This window comes from Podarcis cretensis, assembly GCF_951804945.1.
Source record: "Podarcis cretensis genome assembly, chromosome: 5".
In the NCBI taxonomy this organism is placed as follows: Eukaryota; Metazoa; Chordata; class Lepidosauria; order Squamata; family Lacertidae; genus Podarcis; species Podarcis cretensis.
The window spans coordinates 63,966,907-63,994,639 of NC_137174.1; the positions used below are offsets into that span (position 1 = coordinate 63,966,907).

Genomic DNA, 27,733 nt, shown 5'->3' on the forward strand with positions numbered 1-27,733 from the left:
GAGCGCCAGAAGCCCCACGGAGAAAGGCCTGGGCGCGCGCGCGGGGGGTGGGGGTGCGCTGGAGACTTGGTCTCCTGGGTTCCCTTCCTGGGCGCTAACGCAACGGGCTGGCTGGACTCCTCCGTTTGGTTACAGCGTTGATTTGAAAGTGCGAGATGGAGAGGACATTAGGAGGTGATGGTCCCAGGGGCAACTTGGCTGTTTGGCAAAATGGAGTTGCGTGTGTGTGGATTTGTGCTTCTCTAGAAAATAAATAAATAAATAAATAAATAAATAAATAAATAGGTTATATTGCACCATCACCACCAACGCGGCCTCTCAAATAAATAGGTTGGTTAGCTTTGTAAAATGCTGTCGTTACTGTGGTCATCGTGTAGTCGATATGTGAAGCTGAGATTTACCTAGTTGTTGCCACGTCGCCTCAAGGGAATGCAAAGCAGGAGAGGGGAGGGACCGATTTTTCTTTTCGCGGGATCTTTCTCCTGGAACTTTTGGGTCACACAGGACTCTTCGTCAAGGGGAATGGAAAAGGGTGCCGATTGAGCAAGGTTACATATCCACTGCTCAAACTCGCCATTTAAACATATTCATTTTGCGAAATTCTGTTTTGATTTCAACGATAGATGTGAGGATATCATGTCCACACGGAGCTAGAGCTTCTAAATACTTCAGCAGCCCAGGTCACCCCTCTTCTATTTTATTATGTATTTTTAACGTTAACCCAGCACCAGGAGCTCCACGGAATATACAGCTCCTGCCCATATTTACTACAATCTAACGATTTTGCCGAGTTAATGCTGGATAGTTTCCACTCTGCTCTACGAAGAGTCCTGTGTGATTCGAAAGTTTGCGCATTGTTATCCTTATTTGTGTTCTAGACGCCACAGAAATTGACTCGCGGAAGTTTGTGTGATGACTTTCCTCTCAACAGAAATCCAGACGAATGCCAACAGGGCAAAACTTTAGGACTGTCTTGAAACTTCATCGCTTGTTCCCCTCGCCCCGCCCCTTACAACATTTCCTCATTCCTCCGCCAAATTACCACCTCTATCCGGCTCCTTCGTTTGCAGGTGCGTGTAGCTATTTTTATGCGTGCAGAGATAAAAATATTAAATAATCGCCATGACACCGAAATGAACCGATTACCGACTTTGATGTCAAAAGAATTGCAAAAGAAGGCGAGAGAGAGCGCGAGAACTATTCCCTAAAGGGAGAGAACGAACTCCTTGTCAAACCTGTTTCGCCACAACTGTCTCCTTCTTTCAATAAAATCATTAAACAAAAGGCTGCGGGGATTAGGAGACACCACGCCTTCCGTGCGCTTCCCAAAGAGCAGGGGAAGGCAAGAGGATCCCATTTAGCCCTCAGTCTCCCCCCCCTCTCTGAGTTTGGGTTGTCTGGGGTGCTCAGCGTGCCCAGCCCCTACTGGTCAGCTGGAGAGATGATGGATATGGACCCACACAGCTGGAGAGGAGGGAGATTGGGGAATCAGGCGGAGAGATTTTATTTCATTTTTAATGATCGGCCTAGGATTCTGCTGGGCGAACGTGCGCACACCTCGCTGGTGCTGGAGTTTTGAACCGCTACTCAACTCTGGGGTTTGGGAACAATGCGGTCGCTCAACAAGTGGACACGATGGGTACACCCTCCCCTGTCTTCCAAAAGAAATCTCAGTGTGATTCTTTGGAAGGCAGTCCCGCTGAAACCAACCGGCCCTTCCTTCCCAGTAAGAGAGTTGAGGAGTGAAAGGCCAGCCCGATTGACAGCAGGGGGAGTGGCACCCGATCCTCAAACCTGTTTGCTTGAGAGCAATCTGGCTGAGCGGAAATAAGCTGCCAATGGACGCGAACCTGGGAGCAAATCTGCTTGAACGCAGCGCGATTTACTCCCTACTAAACACGTTTAGGGTTACACCGCCAGGGTCCAATGCGCAGCCCATTCTAACCGGCATCAAAATCCTCTCTAGGTCTCAACGATTATAGATTGCGGTGTTATAAGATCGCGCTATATATTCAAGCAACCTTGATGAAGTGGACTGAGGATCTGGTCTTCTTCGTCCACAAATCATTGATTTCAAATAAACTCCCTTTTGAAGGCGGGCGGGGCTGGAAGTTCTTAATCCATTTCCCTCCTTTGAGGAAGGAAAGAAGCTATTCCTAGCTAGCTGTAAACTTCACTGACTCCCACTATTTATACTTTTTCCTAATCCTCTCCAAAGGCCACCCCTCTCAAACTCCAGCCAGGGGGAAAGTGGGGGGTGCGCGCGCGCAAAAGAAGCGCCCCCTCATTTAGTTGCAGATGGAAACGCTGGATTCTTGGCCAACTTTGCTGCGGAGGGGATTAAACGAGCGAGGCCACGGACGTGCTGGAAACTTTCCTTTGAAAGGACACATTAAGAAGTCTCGGAGAGCTATTACTGATTTCTGCTGATTGGTGATAATAAGGGCGGAAATTCGCCGCCGAGGACTATCAAAGCCATTCAAAGGGGCTCTGGGAGATCAAACAGATCCCAGGTTGTGATTTGACAGTGCGGTTTTTAAAATATATTTTTTAATCCCTGCCTCCCTCCCTCCGTCTCTTTCTGGCTAAATTTCCTTTATTGTACTGGGTTTTTGCTTGTTGTTTTTCTTAAAAAAGGGAACCGGGAAATCAGTAACATCATCTTCATTCTCTAGCCCATGAAAGTATTTTTAAGCAACGTCAATGTCTAGAACACAAAAAAGGTGGGGGGAGGAGGAAGAAGAAGATGGAGACTCTTCTGGAAACGAGACTCCGAGAAATAACCCCAAAACGAATGCACCCGCGCCGCCGCCCCTCCTTGCCGAAAGGGGTTCTAGATTTGGAGCTGTCAGCTCGGCAGACGCAGCGAGCCATCGCTTATCGAGCTGCATCTTGTACGGAACATCTGGCAGAGCAGCTTCAAAGCGGCGGAGGAAAGTTGCGCAGGTAAGAACACGTTCTCCGCCGCATCGCCAGACCGCGATTGACGCAGATCCCGGGCAGCTGCTGCCTCCGAGCTAGGTGGGAGCTCGCATGCTGCCTGCAGGAGTCTCGTGGGGAGGGCTGGGGTGGAGGAGGATGTGGGGGGGTGGAAAGCGACGCCTGGCGACGTGGACGAGCTGCGCCAAAGCAACGCAACCTCCCAGGCGCACCAGGGGCCCTTCAGCCCAAGGAGGAACTCTGGCCCACAACTCCTCCAAGGCCTTTCCTTGGCGAGGCGATGCGCCAAGCTGGCTTCGTTAGGCTCCCTTTGGGATTTGCTTAAAAAAGAAATGCAGGAAAAGTTGGTGTGTGTGTGGGTGTGAAATTCTGGGTTTGTGAAATTGACTAGACCAGCGGAAGTGGGCTAGTTAATCGCAAAGGTCAGGAGATTGAAATGGGTTTAAGTCCCTGGCCGTCGGTTTCAAGAAGGCCAGACTCGTGGCCTTCCTACCACTGGAGAGCGGAGATTGTCGGGACGGAGGAGATGGTTGAGGAGGAGAAAAATAACAGCAAGGGAGACAGATGGGTTGAGAAGCGGGTGGAGGATGGAGAAGCAAAGTTTTAGTGGCACAGCTTCCAGTCTTCGAAGGGGATGGGGGCGAAAATGAGGGAAAGGGACGCAGAGGCGACCCCGTAGCCGGGATGGAGGAGATTCTCAGACTGGGGCCCTGGGGTCGGTGGGTGGAGGCCTTTCTCCGCAGATCCCGTGGGAATCGGTTAAGCCTTGCCGGCCAGTCGTTTGCTTTTCAATTCGGGAGCTATGCGGTCCCCACGCAAGCTGCAGAGGCGTTTGATCTCTCTGGAGTTTACGGTTTCTCCTGCTAGGTCTTCATCTCCCTTTTAAAACGTTTGTGTTTTAATAGCATCTTCCTCTCTTTCTTCTTTCACACGCCTCGGCTTCGGTTCGGTCTGTTTTATAAGCACATCAAAGGCAAGAGCCAATCCTGCTTTCTTCTTTTTATTTTTCTTAATTTTTTTTATTAGGACAAATCACCCAATATACTTCATTAGGGCCGAGCACGCCTCCTTTGAACCAGCTAAGCAAGAAATAATGTGCAAGTTCCGAGGAGGGGAAGATCACATTCCAAAAAGTTTGAGGGACTAAAAGGGGCCGGGAATGAAAGACTGCTGCTGTTGCCAAATTTTAAACCCGCGCACGGAAAGAGAAGCTCCTCAACGGGCGTGGAAGGAGAGAGAGAGAGAGAGAGAGAGAGAAAGAAAGGGATCAGGCGGCGCCAAGGAGAGGGAAAGAGGAGCGAACGTGCACGCCGGATTCCAGCGTCGTCGTCTGCACCCAACTGGCACTCCGGCGCAAAAGCGTCAAGCGCTCATCTCCGGATGGGGCTCGCGTGCGCTCCCTTGTCTGGGCTTTGTGGTCCGCCCCCTCCCCCCCGCCCAGCCCATTGTCACACTGCAATGCAATGGGATTTGCACACTTGAGGTGTAATAGCATTACTGCATTAATTAAAATTTTCATTTCACGTCCAGATTGTTTACTTATCTGCTGGAAACATATGTTGAGCGAAGTTAAGATTCTGGACTCTGCACTGTTGCCCAAGGTGCAATTCAATACCGAGGGTTGGGAGTGGGGTTGTGGGGCTGGTGGGGAGGGGGAGAGCGGAGGAGAAAGAGAAGAGACGCCTTCCGATTTATTATTATTATTATATCCTCCAGCCTTATCTTGGTGGCTATAAATTATAAGGATACTCCATTGAGCTGAATATTAAGATTATATTCTCTCTCACCCCCAATTCCCGCGCCCCTGAACATCGCTTCCTAAAGCTGGCCAGATCTCTGGCTCTTTGAAATAACCAAGCCTGCCTCTCTCATTCTCTCTCTCTCTCTCAACCCCCCTTCCTGCAATCCTACCTTGCTTAGCAGCCAGGGGGTACCCCATGGCAGACAGACTCCCATCACCTCTCTTTGGCCATGGAGAGAAGGTGGAAGAGGAAGTCCCGGATGCCTGGAGCGGCTCCTGATGCTGAGAAGCTCTGGATCATTTGTGTGTCTTCAAACGGAGATGCGCTTCTTTAAAAAACGTGCAAAAAGGCGGGAGAAGCGTTGGCTTCACCGCCCAAAATGCTTCCCCCCACTTCATTGCTTTTATTTTTATTAATTTTTAAAAGAAGTTTAAAAAGCGTTCTAACAAACCGCCAGACATTTCATTCAGATCCGCCCTCCCCCGCGCCGCTGTATCTCATTCGGATGGACCGGAGATGCAAAACCTCTCCCTCTCTCTCTCTCTCTCTCTGGTCTATTTTATTTAAGCAGCAGAGCTGCTCTGGAAGAGGAATCCAATCTCTCCTTATCTCGCCCAGGCCTCCTTTCAGGCTGAGATCAGAGCAGGGAGGATGGAGGGGGTGGGGAGGGGAGGGGGGGAAAGAAAAAAAGAAGAGAGAGGGGGGTAATTGTTCTTTATTCCCCCTCCCCTTTTAATTTAATACGGCAGCCACCGCTTTCAGGTCATTTATATGCCTAATTTAGTGATAAAAGTCAATAAGCAAGGATCACAGCGTTGTCCCCTCCTTGTAAGTATTTCAGAGGAAGCGAGGCTCGGGCGGAGCGCGGGTGGGGAGACAGTGAGAGGAAAAGCAGTTTCCAAATCCTGGGCTTCAAAGCGTCCTTCTGGCTGCTCAAAAAAAGAGGGGTTTTTTTTTTTAGTGTAATGAGGCTGATATTTGTTTGGCGGTAGCTGTCAAGCCAGTGTGGCTCTTTTCTTGTAGGCACCGCTTGCCTCTCCCTCCCCACGACGCTACGGCAGGACCCACCGCGAGAGTCGGAGAGCGAAGCGCACGATAGGATGATAGAATCGCTTCTTCCTCAGGATTCCCGCATAGGAACACCGCGGTGTGTTTCACCCCGGTTTGGACCAAGCCCCTGTCACGAAATAAACAGATTGCTTCTCCATTTGGGGTGTGTTTTGCGGGGTGGGGAATTGTCGTATGTGGTATAGGCGGAAGAGGCATTTCCCTTCCCCCACCCCCCCACCTCTAATTTTTAAAAGAGGAACGGTAAGGTGTCACCCTCCCTTCCTGGTCTATCTGTAATTGAATCTAGGTCAGTATTCTAAAGCAAGAAAAGTATGCTTCTGACTTTCCTACATCAGCCTAGAATTTAGGGGAGGGAAAGGGAGGGGGGTTCCTTGCAATTTCATTTAAAATGTAATGGTGGATGAACTGATAAGCAAATGGTGGGGGAGGGGGGCACTGCTTAAAAGAAAAAAAAATGGCACGGTTTTAATATGCTTCCAGGTGGGGGGAAATGATTTACATGGGAGTTTATTTCCTCTTTGCTGATATGAAAGAATTACAGATACAAAACCCACTGATCTATAGAATAAAAAAAAGAAAAGAAATGTTATTTTCCTGTAAAGGTATCAGTTCATTTATATTCATTTAACCATCCATCCATCAATTTAGTTTCTCACTCCTTGCACATACTCCTTAGCTCTGTTAAAGCTTCCCAACCAATATACTTTTCCAGAATATACAATGAAGTTCCCACTTAAAAAAAAAATAAAAATCATGGGCTGAAGTAGGTAAAGATGAGACCATTTCCACCCTAGGGGAAACTAACACACACAAACACACATTCCCCCCTCTAGAGAGAATGAGCAGGGCTGAGGTTGAATCAGTTGCATTCATTCATATACTGTTTATGAAACTGATTCACCTTTACCAATACACATTCTCAATATAGAAATATGTATGGTATAAGCACCCCTCCTCATAACATTCATTTTGCTGATAATAGACATGATTAATATGCATCATACATTTATATTGTAAATGTAACATTAGTATTCAAATATATAGTACAGTACAGTATTATACACACAAACAATGGGATCGTGTTGTTTATATTTGCACACCCATTTGATACGCATATACATTGGGTGATATGCATATCCTGACTTATTAAAATCAGTGAACTTGAGTGTCCATTCATGCCAGTGAGTCAACTCTCTGAGTGTGACTAACTCTGAATAATCACCCAGTATATTTATATTGTATTTATTTTCATCATTAAACACATTAAACATCTATACTGCAGTCAACACAATGTAAATGTGTGTATTTAATCGTTAATGAAAGAAACGAAAGTATTCTTTTTTCCATTTAGAAAGAAAAGATCAGATTAGAGTCTCATAAGAATAGTCCCATCTGGTTTTAAAATTGGTAAGAGATTTTAGCTGGGTTGGGGTGGGAGGAATTGAGAAAGAGAGAGACACTTTGCTCTTTGTAAACAGTATTAAAGAATGCAAGGCCAACCCCTTTCTTCCCATCAGCGGAACATCCTAACATTAAAGTCAAGCAAGACCATTATAGAAAAGCTCATTCTTATCTTTAGCGTCTGCACATTTGGTCAAGATATGGAGTGCTTTAAAGGGCTTTTCTCCAGTGTTTGACTCTGGCAGGCTTACTCAGGTGAGAGGTTTCAGGAAAGGAAGTGGGATTATTCACCAGCAGGGGTGGGGATGGGGGGAGTTACAGATTCAGGCTGCTTGTAATTAATGGGTTGTTCTTGTATGTGTATAAATATCTTTTAAAAGCTGGGGGGGGGGAATGGGGAGTAGGAAAACTAGATGTTTTAAATTGGACAAAAACAAACAGGGTAAAACCCAGAAAAAAGCTAGCGATAATTAAGTGTACAATCCTGTGTACCCTTAAGTATGACTAAGTCCCATTCAACTCAGCTGGATTTACTTCCGAGTCAACCTGTATAGACTTGGGCTCTGTGTCTCAATGGAATTAAGGAAATTTACAGTGCAATCCTATATATGTCAGAAGTAAGCCCTATCAAAATCAGAGACTCTTACTCCCAGGTAAGCACTTATAGAATTGTGGCACAAAATTAAATACTCCCATCATTATTAATGCATATATGACTTCCTGCCAGGATAGGCTTCTAGGTGGTTTACAAAATACTTTTTAAAAACCCATTTACACAAAGTTCCATTTTACTTGTAAATAAGTCCCACTGTTTGGATGTACACTCAGAAATAAGTTTCACTGTATCCACTGTGACTTACTCCCAGGTAAGTAGGCCCAGGATTGAATCTTTAGGTTTAATTAATTTTAAGTGATTGTGCCTAGCTTGTGTCTCCATATTTTTTTTTTACTTCCAGCAAGAGTGCCTATTTCACAACTTATGTTTCCTTTTCAGTCTTTCAGAAATATACATCTAAATAACATACTTGTAAAATGCTCCAAATATTCTTAAAACCATGACATGAACAACGTGACAGAGATTGTTCTTGCTGAAATTTATACCCAGAAAGAGATCAGGGTCTGAATGGGAGCTGCATGTTGTGGTTTGAGCCCATCCATGCACCTCACCTGCACACGATCATTTCATACAATAGTAAGTTAGCAAAAGAAGAAACCCCCAAACGCTGGAAGTTAATGCATTTGGAATGCAAGCAGTAGTAGAAATCAGAAAGATTGGCACCAGCAAACTATAGTTCTTTTTCTTAAATGGTATTATCAAAATGTGGGTTTTGAGTTTGACTTCGGCAGAGGGTTTCTAAAGCAAGCACATGAGCCACACAAAAGCCTTGCCCTTCCTAACCAGCCTCATTTCAATCAGTGGGAGTTTGCCCATCCATTGCCATGAGCTCCCAGAGGGGCTCCAGAGACCCATTTGGGTTGGGAACTGAAATGCTGCTGCAGAGTGTTTAATTTTATTAATCTTTTAAAGCCCACCGCTTTTGAACAAATGCCCATTTAAAGCAGTTTTGCATAATTACACGTTTCAGTCGCATTTGAGTTGATTCTTAATTTTTATTATTATTATTATCTTGGGTTGCGTGGAAGTGTCAATTTGCTGAAACTGAGTCTGGCCTCTCTCTGTCTTGAGTTCTCTCCCCCCCCCCCCCGAGATGCTTTTGGAATTCTCTGCCTTGCCACAAGAAGCTCTGGTCACGCAGAACTGTACCAGCTCCCAGGACTGGTGAGTAAATCATTCTAGCACCTTTCAAATGCTTTCCCTCTGGCTGTTTCTCTGCTGCATTTGTCCCAGAATATTTAGAAGTTGCTCCAGTGCAGGATATATGCTTCTTTATTTGATGTGTTCCCTTTCGTTATGATCACACAGAGCTGGCCTTGCAGTGTGGCAAGGTGAAGCAGGCTGCTTTGGGGGTGAAATTGAGGGGCCACAGCTAAAAGCAGGAATCGATAACTGAACAGGGCAGCAAGATTTTTCAAAGTGTTTGTCCGAGCATGAGGTGTATGTGCGTGTGCACGCCAGCCATTTGGTAACTTGGTGCAGGCAGCAAAATGCTTTGGACTGGTCATGTAATAACTTCATTTATTCCATTTGCAGAACCACACAAAACACTGCAGAACCAGCTTCACTGGATTGCCTGTCCTGAATTTTGCTTGGGAATCCACCTGAAGGTATTGTAACAGAGCTGCTTAACACATCACAGACACAATCCTGCCCAAATTAAGCACTTTTATAATACACTGAGACCGTGTTCATACTGTACACTTAAAGCACCCCCAAAGAATCCCAGAAACTGTACTTTACCCCTTAAAGGTAAAGCTAAAGGGAGCCCTGACCATTAGGTCCAGTCGTGACCAACTCTGGGGTTGTGGCGCTCATCTCGCTTTATTGGCCGAGGGAGCCGGTATACAGCTTCCAGGTCATGTGGCCAGCATGACTGAGCCGCTTCTGGCGAACCAGAGCAGCACACGGAAATGCCGTTTACCTTCCCACCGGAGCGGTACCTATTTATCTACTTGCACTTTGATGTGCTTTCGAACTGCTAGGTTGGCAGGAGCAGGGACCAAGCAACAGGAGCTCACCCTGTCGCGGGGATTTGAACTGCCGACCTTCTGATCGGCAAGTCCTAGGCTCTGTGGTGCCACCCGCATCCCCCTTGCAGAGCTACAATTCCCAGCACTCTTAACAAACTAAAGTTCCCAGGGTTCTTTGGGGGAAGCCATGTGCTTTATATGTATTGAGTGTACATGGTGTTTGATGAGAGAGTTAATCAGAGGGACCTAAATTTGGCTGGATTGAGCCCTACACTTCAGATGTGCATGTGAAATGTTTGTTTCCTCCCGAGAAAGTTAAATGGGAACATGCAGAAATATGTATGTAGGCACACCAGTGAGACCACAGCTCAAAGCTTTGTTCACAGCTCAAAGCTTTATGCACATCCAGTGGCAACCACTGGGTAATGTGAGAAGGGCCCTGTCAGCTTATTGAGACCCGTACATGGATACTGTATACTTGAAGGATCCAAGTGAGGGCAGCACAAAACAAATGAATACTTAAATCAGAGTGTTTGTATCACACATGCACACATGCTTCACACATGAGATTCTTCCCATAAGTTGCAGCCTTAGACATCCAAGTAAATTCAACATTACAAATGCAGACTCTGTGGGTTGAAGATCCCAGTCACAATGTTTGTGGGTTCTTTAAATTCAGTATAAACTGGGTGTTCTTGAAGCCATCTACATATTGTTTGTCAGGTTACTGGTCCCTTACAGTTGCTTTATGCAAGTGACCTAGTTTATGGCAATTGATTCTTGTTGGGTTTGACCACATTCCTTACTGGCTAGTTCAAGTTGCCTTCTCTGGTGAGCTGCTATGGGTCATAAGTGTCTGCTGGATGTAGGAATCATGCATCTCACTGGTTATACACATATGTTCATGCTTTCTTATTAGCCTGTGTTGTTGTTCCCTTGCTTTCTGTCTCAGCTCTGCATCTCATCCCTTGTCAATTCCTGCTTGTCTTAGCTGCGTGGGAACTAACCTCTGGGACCCTCCTTTCTGGAGAACCTTCTTATGTCTCCTTGTCTTGTCCTGATGCCTCTAAAGCTTCAACCCAGGGAACCCATCTTGAACTCTGGAATTTTACCAGGAAAGGTAAGCACTAGAAATCATTAATTTAGTAAGTTGTTATGGACTGTTCCCATTATGGCCAGTTTGACACCTTGTCTCGTCTTGTATATCACTCCAGAATCTGAAAATGATCCTGATTTTTAGTCTTCTTCCTTGAAAAGTCTTGATATGCCTTGCTGTCTTAGAGCAAGGAAATGATACTTGCAAGATAAGAAAACCTTAAAGTCTCATGTCTTCGTTCTCACTATTGTGAGGGGAAACATTGTGCAGTAGAAGATCACTGCCTAAGCAGGGGCGCAGAAGTGATGGTTTGCAGGCCAAATTTGGCCCCTGGTGCATTTCCTACTAGCTCTCATTTGAAACCACTGCTCAGCTGTTTCCTGAAAAGCTGGAGGAGGGAAATACTTCCCCTCCTCATGCTCTCTCTCCCTCTCTTTCTCCCTCCCGCCCCTGACTCTTCCATCCTCGTTAGATTAAAGAGTGCTTTGGGTGACTTCCTGTTACTTTTCACTCTCCAGATCATCCTGCCCTGCCCTTTTAGCACTCGTGAGTAAAACTAGGCCAACCTGCTGCTCTTTTGGGGCCTAACTTTATCATTTGGTGACTGGGGTTTCTTGGGGTCCTCCCGAAAGGTTATATGATGTGGACCTGTGCACATCCTTCTTGCTATTAAAGGTCACTTTAGGACAGTTCATCATTACCTCTTCTCTTCAGTGTTATACTGAACACCCTGGCAAGGCATTTGGCTTGGCCAGAATTTTGATCTGTTCAAGGACAAACAAAGCATTATTTATTCAGGAATGTATAATATAGCATCACGCATGCCCAAATAAACGTGTCCCTGCAGTCTGACTGGTACCCTGATACCTCCTATGATTAATGAGGAATTAGTTCACAGGGGCATAGAAGATATTAGAGAGCAAAGAACTATTCCTAATCTGGCAGAGATTGTCTGCAACATGCCCATCAAATGGTCAGTGAACAAAAATGAATGACAATGACAATCGCTTTTCTCTCCTGAGCCAACCCAGCAAGGGAAGATTGACCTTTGGAGAGCAAATGACATATCACAACCCTTTGTATTTGTTCAGAATTTATACTGTACCCTTTGCTGTGATCACTCTCACCACTTCTGAAATTCTCATGAATGGTGGACATTTGGGAAAGGCATGAAGTCTGAGGCTGCCCCACCAGTAGAGGTTTCATCCAGAAAATCAAAACAGTATTGGCATCCTTATTGATTCAAGTACTTCTTAAGGGAAATCTTAGATGTATGCATTTCACAAACAAGGGATAGAATAGGTTGAAATGGTTTCAAAAAATACATAGGAGGCAAAGGAAGGCAGCACTTTGTGATCATAAGAATGTTTTACTGTCAAGATGCTTGTTTGTTTTTAATATCAGGAATGAATTTTTTATTTTGCAAAATGTAAGAGCTAGTGACTGTTTGTCATGGAGCCAGGGAGGGGGGAGTAACTTGCTTCCTAAACGCTACAGCATCCCAGTTGTCAGTTGCCAGGTTGATTTCTTTTCTTTTGTTTCTTTTCTTTTTAATCTGGTTTCATTGATAATGCTGTTTTGCTGTATTTTGTTATGGTTTTGACTGTAAGCCACGTTGAAAGGACCTTGCATAAAACTATTTTAAATAAAGGAGGTACTAGTGGCAATGGAGAACCTGGATTTTTGCACCCTGGTTATAGCAGCAGTAGCAGTTGTTATTAGCCCACGAAGTAAACTTGTACATGTGTGTGGATGAGAAAAGGAAGGAAAACAGAGGACAGAGCTCCTGACCTCTGAGTTCCTTATCCAATGAGCGAGGGGACCCTGCAGAAGCCGGTCCTGCTTCTGAGAGCTCTCAGGATCTGGCGCCACGATACAGTTCCTTTATCTGATCCATGGAGTATAGTGTCAAGGCCTCCTCAGTGTTCCCTCATCTTCCGTGAGAAGTTCAGGACTGGAGGGTGTGGTGCGAGCTTCTACTCTCTTCTCTCCAGTCCCAATGCCATTGCAGGGGTTTGTCTTGGGACAGTGGAAGGCAAACAACATTCAGCCCCTGAATCCAAGACACCTCTCCATGACAATGTTGATGAGCTTTTGAGCCTTCAGAATCCATCCCATGGTGCTTGACAGGCCTCTTGCTTCCCTTCAGCCATATCATCTTTAACTTCTGGTGACTGAGGATGGTGCCTGATTGCTGCTCTCTGTTGACAGGGATTTTGAAATGACAGCTCATGAGTACAAGCCTGGTTCCACAGCAACAGGTGTGGGGGGCAGTGGGGGTCAATCTGTCCTCTGCTTTTATTCATCAGGGGAGTCTACTATGAATAGAGAGCCTCACCATGGCAATGTTTTCTCATTCCTCATTTTTGCATCCTCGGAGAGTGGTGGTGGTGGGAACACGAGATGTGCTAAGTCAACGTTTTATCGAACAGGGGGACCCTTTCTACAGATTTCAACTCCCCTCACCCTGCAGCATTTGCAGCTGCTTCACTTTGCCTAATAGTTAGGGCTAGCCCTGTGTACTTGTGCTATCGGGCACATGCAATCTTCCCTTGAGTGCAGTTCTCTGCATGTAGGATGGCCATTGATGGGGAACATGCGTTGGTGATGAAGGGCACCCACAAATGGGCAAGGGAGGGGAGTATGTGAGAGGGAACTGGATTATTCTTCTGAGTGACCAATCATTTGGACAAAAGCTTCATTAACAGTGAAATCATTATATGTATCTAGTCAGAAGTAAGCCCCTTTGCATCCAGTCAGACTTATTTCTTTAAGACACTTATATGGGTTACAGCAGAATTATGGAATTAATTGTTAAAATTTTATTGAAGTTTTGATGGCAGGTTTTTTCTTGCAGCTTTAACTAATTTTTTTTTTTAAAAAAATGAGATTTCAAGTATTGTAATGAACGCAATGTTAGCATAGAAGACCAACTTCTGAAGAATACATGATTTATGTTACTGTGTCTGTCTTTGCACCTGCCTATCCCCGAAGCTATTCAAGTTTTTCTTATTCAGATTTGGTTTCCAAAATAATCCAAACTGGTAATAACCTCACCACAATTAAATCCAACAGCCTCTGGCCAAGCTAATCTGATCGTCAGTAGTAACATCTAAATTAGCCAAAAATAATTACGGAAACAAGATTCAAAATCAGGGAGAGAATTTGAAGCATTAATTGGGCACATGCAAGGAGGCAAATGTTTTTGAGCAAACGTCTTGTAGAATGGGAACATTTTAGTGGTGCATTTTCTGGGCTGGCTTCTTGAACAAACCTGTTTCCAATGGTATAGATTTTGCTTTGTTTGATAAATGGCCATTTGCTCAGCTGAATTTGCATGGTCACATTGGCAAAGTGAGCAGTAGGGGCCTTTGTGTGGAATGTCAGATAGTTTTTGTTCTCTAGATGTGCTCAGCGACAGCCAACATATACTTGATCTCATTTTTGTGGGTTGCCTAGACAGGGAAACATGACAAATTGTAGGCTATATTTTTCCTCTTTTTGTCAGGGCGCTGAAATGGCAAGGCAGCTCTCCCTGTAGACCCGTGAGTAGTTGCTAGAGGAGGTATAATAATGATCTCCTTCTTAACTAAGGCTTTGATTATTCCAGAACTGAAATCACCAACCGTTTGGGGCTCTTGGACCCATTTGCAAACCAGAGAAACTGTTGTTGACAGGCATCCTCAACAACCAATCATTTCCCCAAACCTATTTGATTGGCTACAAGGCGAAGGAAGGGGGAGGGGACCCTGTGAGCACCAGGGAAGGTCTCTTGGGGGAACATCTGTACTCACAGGCACCATGTTGGTGACGCCTGCTCTAGAATATGGAGTAGAGAGGGACTTTTCTTACCTGTAGCTCAATCAATATAACTGGAGATGATGTCTGCCCTTCTACTTGTATTGATTGGTGGATATAGGGAACAATGGAGTGGTGTTTTTTGGCAGAGCCTGTTGGTGTATTCTTCCTTTGAGGATGTCAAAGCATGCATTTGCAGGGAAGGAGCCAAAACTTAGTGGTATAATATGTACCTTGCAATTAGGAAGCTCCAGGTTCAATCACTAGTATTTTGAGATTGGATCTCAGGTAGCAGGACTGAGTTACTGAGACCCAGTTACTGAGTTACTGAGACCCAGACAGCTACAGCACTCAGATTAGACTGCACTGCGCTCAATGAAACAGTGGTTTGACTCAGTCTAAGGCAGCTTAATTTTATTTATACCCCTCCTTTCTTTCAACATGGGACCTGTCTGACCTGAGACAGTGTTCAGGGGGTTCCTGGGTGGCTGCCCATACAGGCACTGAGCGGTTCAGTGGTAGCCTTATGTACCTTCAGACCATACACTAGGACAATATGTTTTCTGCTTTCCTCTTCTGTAGTTTCTGTTCATTTAATGCATCTCTCAATGTTTAAGTCAGATTGTGAAAGAGAGACGGGCGAGGAGAAGGCCAGGGAGGGTAAAATTAAGCAAATCATTTTGAAGTTCCATGATTGTTAAAATTGTCACCAGGACTTGGTGGTTATCAAAACTGGCTGAAACTGGAGCAGCAGTTCTCCAAGTTATTCTGGCAACTAAGGCAGAGAATCCCAAAGGGGAATTTTGAATGAAACTTATGGCATAGCTCAGTGTGTGTGTGCCTTTTCCAGTGAGTAGGTATGCTGTAAAGTATCAAAAGAAGATTATTACCTTGGACTTCATATGTATTAGAGAGACTCTTTGTTTGTTGATAGCAATCAATACAGTGTCAGGGATGTCTGGCTCTGAGGTTCGCTAGTAAAGAGGAAGAAAAAAGGAGTGATATTTGTTGTATTATTCCAAATCACTGAGATGTTAATGGTTTTATTGCCCTCTTGGGAATAAATCTACACAGATAATAACTAACATTGCTAACAAATTTCTGCCCTTTCACAATGCCCAGAACCATCTCTGTGGGGCAAATGCCCAAGTTTATGTAACTGAAGTGCTCGTGCACTTTTTCCCTGTTTCCCCAACCTCTTCTTCTGTTCCCTCACTTGTGTTGAATTTTAGATTGTAAATAAAAATGAACTGGCAATTTTTTTTAAGAGTGTAAACTCCTCAGGGCAGTGATGTGTCTTTTTGTAAGACACATCTGTAAAGTGTGAACCTGTTAATGGCTCTCTGTTGCTGCTATTGTTGTGATGGCGGATCCAAACTTCCCATGTGTGGAACTCTGCTGTGGGAGGGAGAAGCAATATTTGCTGCTTCTGCCTTCTTCCTGCAGCCCCTGGACCTCCCTCATAATCTCCTCTGGAGAACTGGAGGATTCTCCAAAAACCGTGTGGGAGGAGTTGTGGAGGTGGTTGCGCAGGAGGGAAGCAAATCAAATGAAAATGGCCACCTGCTCCTCCCACCAGTGGCAGCCCTCACTAGATCCCAGTCCCTTCCATGAATGGAAGAAAGGACATTTGCAGAAGGACAGTTCTGGATCCAGCCCATCACCCCCACCAGCAGCAATACTAGCGTAGGAAGAAATTATCACCATCTTAACCACCCCTTCACATGATTTCCCCTCTCTTAAAAAGCGAAACAAAAAACAACAACAGTCACACACCAGCCTTAATATATAGAAGTCCCCACATTTATAATTCAATTTCCTTGCAGCAGTTTTGTGAAGCAATCTCTGAACTTGATTGTTCCCATATTGGCACAGTGGCTCCCCACACAGGAACCTTCGCTGGCTTGGTCTTTCCACAGCTGTTCTGCCCCCCAACCTGAGGTGCACAAGAAGAATCAGAAAGCAAACAAATGCCATCTTTACAGAGAGTGAGAATTCCCCACCCCCCAGTTGACCGGTCTCCCTCAATTCCTCACTCCATTAACTAGCAACACTTTAAGGCAATTATATTACATCAAAGGATGATTTTATTATGGAAAGTAATTACAAGGAACAAGAAGGAGGAAAAGAAAGTGAGAGGCTTGAGTTGGCCAGCCTCCTCAGCAGTTTATAGCACCTACTCTGTACTTCCATTCCAGGTGAAATGGTCATCTGTTCCCTACAAATCTTTGGACTGATTTGATCTGGGAATTCACCATTGATTTAGGACATTTCCACTGCCAAGGACAGAAAAGCCTGCTGGATCAGGCCAATGGCCCATCTAGTCCAGCATCTCAACAAACAGGTTGAGAGCCAGTGTGGTGTAGTGGTTAAAAGCAGTAGACTTGTAATCTGGTGAACCGGGTTCACGTCTCCGCTCCTCCACATGCAGCTGCTGGGTGACCTTGGGCCAGTCACACTTCTCTGAAGTCTCTCAGCCCCACTCACCTCACAGAGTGTTTGTTGTGGGGGAGGAAGGGAAAGGAGAATGTTAGCCACTTTGAGACTCCTTTGGGTAGTGATAAAGCGGGATATCAAATCCAAACTCTTCTTCTTCATCATTATTATCCTGTTCTCACAGTGGCCCACCAGATGCCTGTGGAAACCCTGCAAGCAGGATTTGAGCATAAGAGGACTCTCCTCCTGTGGTTTCCAGCAACTGGTATTCAGAAACAATGCTGTCTGCAGCTGTGAAGGCACAGCATAGCTGTCACGGTCTATAATCATCTACCAGCTCTCTCCTCCACAAACCTCTCTTTTATTATTATTTATTAAATTTGTATAATTCTCTTTAAAAGAGCAGTTTTGTTGTGGGATTCCGTCACATACTGGCAAATTCAAGAGACACAATTAGACTTGATCTGGTGGTCTTATCCAAGAAACCTCCACCCCCATAGTAAACTGCTGTGAAGTGTGGGACGAGACTGGCTCGACACAACATTGTCTAACCTCCTCACAATCTAATCAGGAGGAATACTCACTAAACTGCCAATGTCATCTAATAAGGTCCTTTCAGGATGAACGCTCAACAAGCAGGTTGTCAGGAAGCACACTTTAGTTTGTCCAATTTACCCTTTCTGAGGGGAACAAAAGGCAATGTTACTCTCCTTTTCTCACTCTGAATACCAAATGGGAACTGAGATTTCTTGGGGCGGGACAGATTAGGAGAGATACAGTTTAATTGCAGAGCTGGGGATAATTTCCTGGTTTGTTAATACTTTTGCAGGGAGTTTGGGAGCTGGGACATTTTGGGAACCTCTCAAGATGATATCACTGCAGGGCCTGGATGTTCTCCCCTTACAGAACTACGAATGTGGATGAATTAAAGTCCAAGCCCACCAAATAAATAGAATGCCTAAATGGGATTTCACCCAATGTTGGTCACAGCTCTATCTCAGAGATGGGGAACCTTTAGCTCTCCAGATGTGGGTGGACTATGTCTCCCAGCATCCCTGACCATTGGTCACGTTATGGGAGTTGAGAGCTGATGTCCTGCCTGCTGCCTTCTCATAGGCATCTGGTTGGCCCACTTTGGACTGCATGCTGAGCTAGATAGGTCTTTGGTCTGATGCAGAAGTGCTCTTCTTAAAGCGGGAGGAGTAGACTGGAGTGTGCTGCCCCCTAGATGTGGTGTTTCACAGAGATGGAAAGACAACTGCCTGAGAGGGATGGTTATTGGGTTGTTGTTTTTATTTTGATAATGTATTTTGTGGTTTTATTTATTGATTTTATTCTGTGAACTGCCCTGAGACCTCTGGGTATAGGGTGGTATATAAATAAATAATTAAATAATTAAATAATAAACTAACTAACTTTGGGAGTCAAAACTGCATGAATGTAAAATGGAATACGACAAGTCCTTGGGGAAGTTTGAAAAGCAGGCTCATCAGTCTGAGAGACCCTAACCTAGACAAATGGCTGTGACAACTGAGTCCCATTTCTCTCTCTTTTTAACTTCCTCAGTGATCAGATGCAGATTCTGAGAGAGCAGTGAGGACAACCATGGCCTCAAGCTGAGGACATTTCTAATTTTGCTGACCTTCATTTTTTGCTACATGATCTATCTTCAGGATGGCTTTTTGTCCCTTGTGTGAACATATGTGGACTTCAGTGATAACAATTCAGCCTGTTTCTTCTGTTATAAAGGATCAAGGTTGGGAGATGGTAATAATGCTCTTTTTCTTACCAAGCAGGTGGAATGTATCCTCTCTCCCTCTTCCACAATTTGGAAAGAATTGCAAGCATATTCTTTCATTGAATTGGTTGTAGCAGATATTCTCCCCCAGTCATTTTATTTCAGGGCAAACAAAGAATTGTACAGGCTGCCTTGCTCCCTTCACTGCTGGAGAATGCTCCAGTCACACAACCTCAGTGCACAAGTGGAGCCCGCTGCAGCACAGAAAAGACTGGGGCAGCCCATGCTCATGAGAAGGTCTAAGTGGTCAGTGCATCTGGCTGTGAGGTGGGTTAGGCTGAGAGGCAGCGACTGGCCCAAGGTCACCCAGTGAACTTCATGGCCAAGTGGGAATTTGAACCCTGGTCTCCCAGGTCCTATTCTGACACTTACCACTACACAACCCTGTTGCCAATAGGCTTCACAGCTGCAGATCATAATGGGCACAATATTTGGTCCATACTCCAAATGCCTGGTGGCAAATGATTGGCATAGCTAGGCAATGGTTCTATAATTTTATCTCCTTTTCTTCAGTTGCTTCATGTTACTGGCAGCTGTCTTAGTCTCACATTTCTTCTTTCCACATCATTCCATCACATACCTGAAAGATGCAAGTGCTAACTTGATGATAGAAGGAATCATCTCCCTTTCCAGAATAAGAACTTGATAGGATGCAGTTTGGGCAGTGTGTGTATATATGTGTGTGTGTGCGCGCGCACACGCATGTGCGCATGTGTGTGTGAGAAAGGAGGCAGGGGTTCACATGAGCCTCAGACAGCAGGGCCAATGGTCAGAGATGATGGGAATTGGAATCTAACAACTTCTGAAGAGCTACAAGGTCTTCTGATTCCAATACTGCTGAAGGCCACCTGATTGCTTTGTGGATCATTTATCAGGGCTCCCCCCCCCACAGCCAGAACAGACTGGAACTCAGTTCTGACCCCTCTCAGGTGGGCCCCATTGCCATTATAAGAGAACAAGGGAGACGTTCATGGTGATTTCCAGACCTCTTTTTCTAGAAAAATGGCACTGTTTATAATACTTCGTCCAATGCTTATTTTTCAAGTGTGTTTAATTAAAATGAGGAAGGCTTTCAAACTAACTGTGCTTAGCATTGGGACATCAGAGCATGTTAACTGTAGATTAATAAATTGACCCCAGATAACATAACCCTGCTTCATCCACTCTCTTAACCCCAGAGCTTAAGCAGTCTTTTCATCTCTGTGTCATCAAAATTTATACAAAGCAGGAATCAAATGCAAATCCTCAGGAAGCTGGAACTTTCTGTGGAAACTGCTAGAAAACGTTTTCAGTCTTAAATGGAGGGAAGTTAAAGAGATGTTCATAGACAAGAATACTAGCAGCACCGTGCTGAAATCTGTCCTCCGATTTCTCAGTTTTTAAAATTCCACTGCAAAAAAGAAACTTCCATTTCCCTGCCTCTTTCACAGGGCACTTTAGAATTCTTTTATGATTTTGGTGAGTGTTGGGTTGGGCCTATTTTATTCTTGTGAAGTGACTGTGGGTTGTGTGTCTGTTTTTCTCCCCCCACCCACACCCCATGGATTGATCCTATCTGGGCTTTGAGACATACAACATTTTGTGGCATCTATACAGTTCAGTTGAAAAGATCAGTTGACCCCAATCCATCTGTACATGTGCATGTCATCATCTGATTGGCAGGTAGAGCTGAATGGAGACTTAATTCAGTAGGATTCCTCCCTCTAATAAGGTGTTGGCACCATCTTGTTGGCCAGAGTTATGTTCACAGGGCAGGTTCACATGGGAGCTTTTCTATTCATGGAACATTTTTCCGAGCCCTCTGCAGCCTCCCTGGCTGCCAGGGCTTCCTAATCTGAATAAGCCCCATGGGAGAAGTTACTTAATGATGTCTTCCCCCGAGCTTTGTTGGAAGCCTGGGAGACCTTCCCCAAGCACCAGAGATCAGTGCAGTTACTGTGTTTATTTTTAATGGAAGTCAAGACCACTCAAGCATACAAACCACTGGTCATTGGGTCTTATGGAGCCCCTTGCTAAGAGCTGTTCATTGATTATATGTTGTTACACCCACTATGTATTCCCAATGGACCAAATTATATGTGTAAGCAGTCTTCAAACAATATATAAAGGTGCAGCAGGGTTAAACTTTTTTTGTGAGGGATGTGGTAGAATACAATGACAACAAAGCAGTAATATCAATCAAATAGGGGATCTTGAAAATCAGCCCATGATTTAGTCCCCTTTTGTCCTGTACTTTTGGGGAAAACAGTTTTATGTACCCCAGTTTGTAGGATACTTCAACCGTACACATGCAATCAGTAATATTATCTGCCTTTTTGCTTCCATACATCTCATGAGCTAAAGACATCCTGTAGTAACATCTCATTAACAGATGCCTTATTAATATTGATGGTTTCTGCAGTTTAACTTTCTGTGGCAAGGTGGACCCCCACAGCTTTTCCTTTTCCTCTAAAAATAAAACCAAGTGTGCTGAATCTAGCTATGACTGCCTTAGTTGTTGGGTAATGCTCTCATTTAATGGCTTTATTTAGATCCATTTTCTGTATGCAAATCCTTAGGATTTGGCTTTGCAGCAGCCAGTTTAAAGCAGTGTTCATCCAGCCAGCTGCATTTGTTCAAGAACTCTGCATGTCCTGCTTTTTCATCACCTCTCTTACAGGCCTGTGTGTGATGCAGACATTTTGATGGCCCTCTGTTGTTGTTTTTTGCATTAGCAAGCTGGATTCTTACTTCATTAGTGATGCAAGCAGCATGTTCATAGCCCACCACACACTGTGCATGTCATCCAGCAATGAATGTCTGATATTCTCTGAAATCATAGTTGACGGCTGGAGTACAAGCCCTGAATTTGGGGAGCTGACATTTAATGTTGCAGTCTTAAAACTTATCAACAAAGCCTTCTGGTTTTCCTTATGATCTGCATTTCAAAAACAAAACTGGAGCATTCTAAAATTTCAAAGTTGAATCCTGATTGAACTTGTGCAACATTTCACCTTGTCGACCATACCGCCAGGACCCAGTGTCATCATGGACGAACAAATAAATGCCCATCATTGTCCTGTTCATCTGCATGGAGTCTTGTCTCCAGTTTCTTTAAATGAATCTCCAGGTGAGTGGGCTTGCAAAAGTAGGGACCAAGTATAGAAGTGTCTATTTTTGAAAGCGATATTCTTCAAATTTACTGACAAATGTCTAACCATCTAAGAAAATATAGGTGCTGAGGAATGAACAGGGTGATGGAGGATTTTCAACTGCTTTCCAGTTTCTTCTTAGTAAGAACTGTTGGACCGTGGAATGGTCTCCCTTGGGAGGTGGTAGACTCTCCTTCCTTGGAGGTTTTTAAGCAGAGGTTGGTTGGTCATGGATGCTTTAGCTGAGATTCCTGCATTGCAGGGGGTTGGACAAGATGACCCTCAGGATGCCTTCCAACTCTGCAATTCTATGATTCTTCAAGTTTAGAAATGCATATTCCATTTTTTCCTGTACATTTTCCAGTATTTTCTGCTTTTGTTTTGTTTTTTTCTGTTTTTGTCTTCAGCTTAGAATAAATGTACATAGAAAGAGTTCATTCTGCAGGAGAACTGGCTGCTGTCCAAGAGAGGTGGAGCAGTTCTACTCAGTAACCTGCTCAACTCAAGCAGCTTTGCTAGCAGTCTGCCTATGCTGTAGTTGACTCTCGGTGTGGGATTATCGGATGAAAGGAAAGGTGAGCGGAATCAGTCCCCTCGTTCATCCAGTTCAATACCATGAATACCGGATGTTGCCAGCCTGTGGCCCTCCAGGCATTGTTGGAATACAACCCCCTCTAGCCCCAGGTAGTATGACCAATGGTCAGCAACATGTGGAGGGTCAGAGGCTAGCAACCCCAGTTAGCAGTGGCTCTCTGGAGAGTTTCAGACAGAAGCTTCATTCCCAGTACTACCTGCAATGGCTGGGGAGTGAAATGGGAGAGAGGGAAATGCTCTGCTGCTGAGCTATAGCCCTTTTCCATCTCTCTGGGCATCTGCATGCCTGCTTCTATTTACCTGGGTGAGCAGGGCCAGTGGGAAAGAGTCTGGTTTATGGAGAACATATACAGTTGATGTCAGGAGTGGGAGTCAGGAGCAGGCTGGCAATAAATCACACAGAGTCAGTGAAGTTAACCTCTTTAAAGAAGGAAACATGGTCAGCTCAGGAGGCTAAGCCTAGAGAGCACAGCAATTTGTCCTGGTAGATCTTGCCCCAATCAGGAAGTTGTGGAGACTGAAGATCTCTGCCTTCCCAACAGTTGCTTAAGTCTCCTCCTCTCCCAGATTCTTCCCAAGTAATCAGAGACTCCGCCGCTGTGCCTGTCCCTGCTCCTATCTCTTCATACCTCTTCTGGTTCTGGGAGACCAGGGGAGAGGGGAGCTGGTCACAGCAGGAGGGGGAGAACCCTCTGGCTTCTTCATCAGCCTGACTCATCTCTGCCTCTTGGTCCCCCTTTGCAGCCTCCGCTTCTGCCTCTGATTCTGGACTGCTGTCTAGCACATACTCTTCCTGCTCACTATACCCTGTTGCGTCTTCAGCTTCTGACACCTCCTCCTTCCAGTCTGCCCCCTCTTCTCCCCCAACCAGTCATCCCACCACCAACCCCCTAACTCGGAGCCTTCTTCCCTGGGGATTCCCTTGGGGGGGGGGTGTTCCCCAGCTGGTACCTCCCACTGCTCCTTGGCATCCGGCCAGTCAATGACAGTTGAGCATGTCTCCCTGTAACCATTATGACAGCAGAAGGGTGATTCTGCATGTATCAAATACATCATTATACACCAAGGTCTCTATTCCCCACTCCGCTTGTCACCTGATGTAGTCCCTGTGGATATGCTAGAGCTCCCATTTGAACTCCAGAGTCCCATTGAGACTCTGGCAACAGTGTTTATGTGCTATTCTGATTCTGGTTTGAGCAGCCTAAGTGCTTTTTAATGCATAGCATTACAGCGAGTGTGCCTTATTCTTTCCCTTGTTGAATGGGTGTCTGGAGGAATGTAATTCCAGTCTCTTGCTTCTGCACATCATTATTTACAAGGCACAGGAACATGACCACACCAAGCATGGAGAGAGCCACTATCAAGCTGTAATTTGGCAACTGGCACGTGTGTGAGTGCAAGGAGCAGATCCATCCTCTTCAGGTTGGATGTATGCATGAGATGGGCTAATACTTTTCTTTATTTCTGTAGAGCAGCAGTGGGGAGCCTGTTTCAGCCCAAGGATCACATTGCCTTCTGAAAAACTTATTTCAGGCATCCGTCCAAATTCGTACGTATATCCGAATTGTGCAGTGCAATGTTCTCCATGCAAACAACATGTACAAAGTTGCGTATTTTTTGGGAAAATAAGCATAGAAATTGATGTATTATTGATGTATGATATGGTTGTATGAAATTAGCATAGAAGTATGCATAGCATTGGGAGAAATTGCTTGTAAAAACCTTCACACCAGTCAAAACACAGTAATAAACTGTGTTTATTAGGAGAAATTCACATTAAAATGCTGAATAATTTTCATGACAATAAAAATAATAATCCATAAATTGCTGCAGAAATGTGGAGAACTGAATTTAAGGCTGGAAGAAATGAGAAACTGAGAGAAACAAAACTGCCAGGTGTTTCTATCCCTAGTCCGACTGCTGTTCCAAAAGGTGTAGATGCTGCAAGTCCCACCCACCCTGTCAAGCTGTTTCTCCCACATCTTCACTTGCTTCCACCCATCATGAGCTCCTCCTATCTGCTGCATCTCAGCCACTTCCATGGAAGGCCCTCTTATTAGCCATGGTAGCTAAATGGAAATTCAGAGGTGGGCTACCTATGAATAAGCCTTGATTGTGAGGACAAACTAGAATGGAAGACCATTCTTACCAGTGGGCAATGTCTGGCTGCTGTTGCAAAGGCAAGGCTGGTCATCATTTGACCCAGCACAACCTTAGGTCCTGATGCAGCTTTCACCAACATGGTGCCCTCCAGATGAAGGGGCAGGGCACCCAATGTGCTGCCCTCCTGTTGTTGCTGATCCAACTCCCATCAGTCCCAGCCAGTACAGCCCAATGGTCAGGGAGGATGGAAGTCATAGAACCATAGAATGAGCTCCAAGGGCCATCTTGTCCAACCCCTGCAATGCAGGAATCTCAGCTAAAGCATCCATGACAGGTGGCCATCCAACCTCTGCTTAAAAACCTCCAAGGAAGGAGAGATGACCACCCCTTGTGGGAGTCTGTTCAACTGTTGAACAGCTCTTCGAAAGATTTTCCTGATGTTCAGTCAGAATCTCCTTTCTTGTAACTTGAAGCCATTGATTCGAGTCCTACCCTCTAGAGCAGGAGAAAACAAGCTTGTTCCCTCTTCCATGTGACAGCCCCTTAGATATTTAAAGATGGCTGTCACATCTCCTCTTAGTCTCCTCTTTTCCAGGCTAAACATACTCAGCTCCTTGCAGTAGCCAGAGGTGGATTTAGGGATAATACAACCAGTTTGGTTGTACTGGGCGTGGAGCTTTGGGGATGCCACAACTATGATGTAGAATGGAAGACAAGAGGCAGGGTGGGCATCAGATTCTGCCACCCCACAGGGACGCCACTGAAATTTGAGACCTACTGCAGTAGGTATAACTTGCAGGCTGCGCTTGCTGCAATTCTCTCTTCTACACAATTATTGAAAATGTAGGGACTTCTGCATCTGGCTATCCCAATTGGAGACACTTTCCCTGATGTGGATGAATGAATGGTGGACAGGATTGCATGCTACCAACTGGGGATTGCTCCACATGGCAAGATGCTCATGTGAAATGTGCGGCTGCACCAGTGTGTACTGCACCAGGACAACAGGCTAGTTCCTTTGCCCCTTATGCCTCAGTAACACCATGTTTCTTGTTACAGGAACACCCTCCCTCTCTGCTTGAATTGGGGGGGGGATGCTCTATTGCTCCTAACCCCTACTCCGCTGGAGGAGACACAACAGTATTATGGTGCCATCTCGTGGCCATAGCAAGTAGGGGCATTTAACAGCAATGCCGCTTGAGAAAGTCACATTAAAACTGTCTTCCATAACATTGGACGTGTCCGCCTGAAACATGTGGCAGCTGAATCAGAAAGGACACATTTCTGACTGATGAAGAGAAACCAAATCTGACAAAAGAGCAACAAGATCTGCTGGGAAACAATTGGTGAAATGTTCACGACAATGAACAAGTTTAATGTTTTTGCAAAGGTGATGTCAATAGCCCGGCGAGCTTGTCATCTGCCTGATTAATTGATGTCCTGTTGCTTTAATATTTGTATGCACAGATTTTGAAATGAAAAGATGGATGCATATTCCAATAGAGAAGTGGGATGTTTGCACTTTAGAAGCCTCTACCTCATTACTGCCTTCTGTTGTTGTTGTTTTTTCATGCCATGGGGTTGCTGAAGGGGGATTACACTACATTAAATCACATGGCGCTTTACATTTTCAATCATCTATTTGCCCAGAAGCAAATAAAACAAATACAGTATAGTGCAGGACATCAGTTTCAGAACTCTGGGCTGGTTCATGAAATATAGCTCTCCAGCGCCACACCATGCTTGGGACAGCTTTTCTCTGCCCTTATCTCTGAGAATTCCTACTATTGTGGGGATAGTCAGTCTCGTGCGGATTTGGGATTATAGAGGCAAGGCAAATTTTAGCTTTGAGATTTTTTTAAAAAAAGTTTTGGATTGAAAAAATGGCTGCAGCTTTATTCAAATCTGAATGAAAAGGCATGTGGTTATGCAGAGTTCAGTCAAGCAGCAAATATCACATTATGTACCCACTCCTTATAAACAGGCCATCCTGCCTTCCAGACAGGAGCTGCCCATGTTTGCATATCTGTGTCTGCAGTGAGAGTCATAATGGAACGTGCTGTGGCTGGTGGGAAATGGCCTCGGATGTTTTATGACTTCCCATTATTATACCAATAGACATCACCACCACTACAACAAGAATACAAGGGTGTTTTTTTATTTTAAAAAAAACACATTTATTTGATTCCCCGCCCCACTTATGGTTCAAAAGTACCACTCAAGGCACCTTTCAAAATTTAATTTTACAAATACAATTGAATTAAAGCATTACTTAACAGTCAACCAAGGAGACAGGATCAGTGGTTAAAAGCCAGCATAAAACTGGAATTCAATTAGGTTTTACTCAGACCCACAGAAATATATAGTCTTAAACATGTTCATTAGTTTCAGTGGGTCTGTTCTAAATAAAACTAGTTGAATACCTCCCATTACCATAAAAGCCTAATAGAATAAAGTGGACATCCAATGAAAAACAATGAGGCAGGGAGTCAACCATACTTTATGGGGCTAAGCGTTCCATAATCTGGGGGCAGCCACTAAGAAGGCTCCCCCCCTCAACCATAGGAGCCAACTCCTAGGGGCCAAGGTTCCTTTGCCCCCCAATAAGATATTTCAGGGAGCCAAGGATCTGCAAAGTGGAAGGTCATTGCTATTCAATTATGCGGGGTGTGGCTTAGTTAGCACCCCTGCCCTCAACCCATTCTAAATGTGCTTCTGCTCTAAGTGGGACTTCTTATCTCAGGGAGTGGACAAATTATAAAAAGGAGGCAATATTCTGGATCTAAGTCATGCAAGGCTTTAATGCTCTGAATTGTGTGGCTATTGCAGGAGTAGTGTAACATGGCCCCATGCACTAACATCTATTCTGGACTGGCTGGAACGTCTGGAGAGTTTTCAAAAGTGTGTGTGCTGCAATAATCCAACATGGATGTAATGAAGGTATGTGCTACAATGCCCATATCTAACCTCCTCCGGAATGGGCACAGTTGACAAAGGCATTCCTGGACACAGTGGCCACTGCAGACATGCCAAG

The 27,733-nt window shown here is 44.9% G+C and overlaps 2 long non-coding RNA genes across 3 annotated transcripts; both read left to right on the forward strand.

Annotated features, from left to right (window-relative positions):
• The first annotated feature begins 13 nt into the window (after positions 1-13).
• LOC307216812 lies at positions 14-5,895 on the forward strand. Its single transcript, XR_013839331.1, has 2 exons — positions 14-2,946; positions 5,706-5,895. It is a non-coding gene; the product is annotated as an uncharacterized lncRNA (long non-coding RNA).
• A 1,592-nt stretch (positions 5,896-7,487) lies between these two features.
• On the forward strand, positions 7,488-26,858 carry LOC307217476. Of its 2 annotated transcripts, XR_013839607.1 has the most exons (5): positions 7,488-8,934; positions 9,307-9,380; positions 10,696-10,863; positions 22,410-24,145; positions 25,759-26,858. It is a non-coding gene; the product is annotated as an uncharacterized lncRNA (long non-coding RNA). The 2 variants fall into 2 exon arrangements; XR_013839608.1 differs by lacking the exon at positions 7,488-8,934 and having other exon boundaries at positions 9,206-9,380.
• The last annotated feature ends 875 nt before the right edge of the window (positions 26,859-27,733 follow it).